At 41.6% G+C, this 1,641-nt stretch overlaps 1 non-coding gene across 1 annotated transcript; it reads right to left on the bottom strand.

The window, feature by feature from the left end:
- Positions 1-492: 492 nt before the first annotated feature.
- TRNAL-CAG (transfer RNA leucine (anticodon CAG)) lies at positions 493-575 on the bottom strand. The gene has a single exon. It is a non-coding gene; the product is annotated as a tRNA-Leu (tRNA).
- Between the last annotated feature and the right edge of the window lie 1,066 nt (positions 576-1,641).

Raw genomic sequence — 1,641 nt, 5'->3', positions numbered from 1 at the left:
CAGGGTCAGCTGTGTGCAAGGCAAACGCCCTACCCGCTGTGCTATCGCTCCAGTCCCAGGAACAATTTTTCTTAATTAAAAATTTTAATTATTAGTTTACAATGCAAGAGAATTTCGGGGGTTTAGCTTTGCCTCTCTCCACGTTCCTAAGATATTCTGTACCCACCACCAAATTTCCAGTACCATCCCACCACGAAAAAGTACCTCCAACCGGTTCCTCGTACGAAATGTATTTGCTTTAGTAATCCATATTCCATATAAAAGTGAAGCCATCCAGTGAGAGTTTTCACTTCCTGATTTATTTTACTATTCGCAATCACCTTTTATAATTGCGGAGTGGAATTTCATTGAGAACACGTCACAAATTTAATAAGATTGAAAATCCACCTCACTACCAAAATGGATTTTAATTTTCATTTGTCTCAAAGTAACTATAAATAACTTACAAGAATGTGCTAGAGAAGCATTATTTTTAGAATTTATCCATCAGTCTGTCAGAAGTGGGATTCGAACCCACACCTCCAGGGGAGACTGCGACCTGAACGCAGCGCCTTAGACCGCTCGGCCATCCTGACACCTGCCATCTGTCTAATATTTGCTTATTATTATGTTGGAAAGGAGTCAATACACAAAATATAGTTGTTTAGAGTTTGACATTAATAGTGATTCAAATCCAGTTTACAAGATACTGGAGAGAAATATCTAAAAATGAACTTTTCCACACATACTCAGAACATATTGAACCAAATTTGATGTACACCATACATTTTTTTGTTTCATTAGGATGTAATTGATAAGAACAGTGTGTAATTTTAAGATGCATAACCAGCTAATATAATGTGGTGGATAAATGTGATACTTAGGGTTCCTATCATTTGAAACTTATTAGAAGTAATTCTGTGCTTGTTATTTTCTTGTTGAAAATAATGTATTGTCTCTGCATTTAAACATTTTTCCTGAGGGGCAAAGAAAGTCAAATGAGTTCATGTATGAATTCATAAAGACTATATGAGAATGATAACTTAAGAATAGTTGGATCAGGGTAGGGAGTTAAAGAATAAAGCAACTTTTAACAATCCATCTTAATGGTATTGTTATGTGAAGTGATCAATAACCCTACATCCTCAGTGTAGGATATGCCAAAGGAAGAATGAGAAAATGATATGAGACCCTCCACGAGCGGCTCTCAGGCACGGCCATAGCTCCAGAGGCAAAAGGACTTAATCCAGAGCCCGGCAGCTTGCGGCAGAAAAGTGAATGGACTATACATTAAACTACGGTGCCATGCTTCCCCGGGAGGGAAACGGTGTCACTCCCTTCCGCCTCCCCCCACCCCATTCCCGGCAGCAAGGTGGCCGCCACCTCAGAGCTTATTGGAAAGCCAGGTATGAACCGGTGGTGACGGAGCAACTGCAGTTTCATGGGAAGGAGGGCAGTACCGGCTTGTCCTTCATGCCCTACTGAGGTCGTGAGTTGCCCCCCACGAGCACAGCCATAACACCAAACGTTTTCTTCAGGAATGTTTATTTAGACATCAGGATTTTTTTTTTAGCACAGCGGGTAGGGCGTTCGCCTTACAAGCGGCCAACATGGCCGACCCGAGTTCAATTCCTCCGCCCCTCTCGGAGAGCCCGGCAAGCT

Source organism: Sorex fumeus, unplaced genomic scaffold, assembly GCF_029834395.1.
Source record: "Sorex fumeus unplaced genomic scaffold, SorFum_2.1 ptg000070l, whole genome shotgun sequence".
In the NCBI taxonomy this organism is placed as follows: domain Eukaryota; kingdom Metazoa; phylum Chordata; class Mammalia; order Eulipotyphla; family Soricidae; genus Sorex; species Sorex fumeus.
The sequence above is the reverse complement of the archived record's forward strand: the minus strand, read 5'-3'. Positions and strand labels throughout refer to the sequence as shown.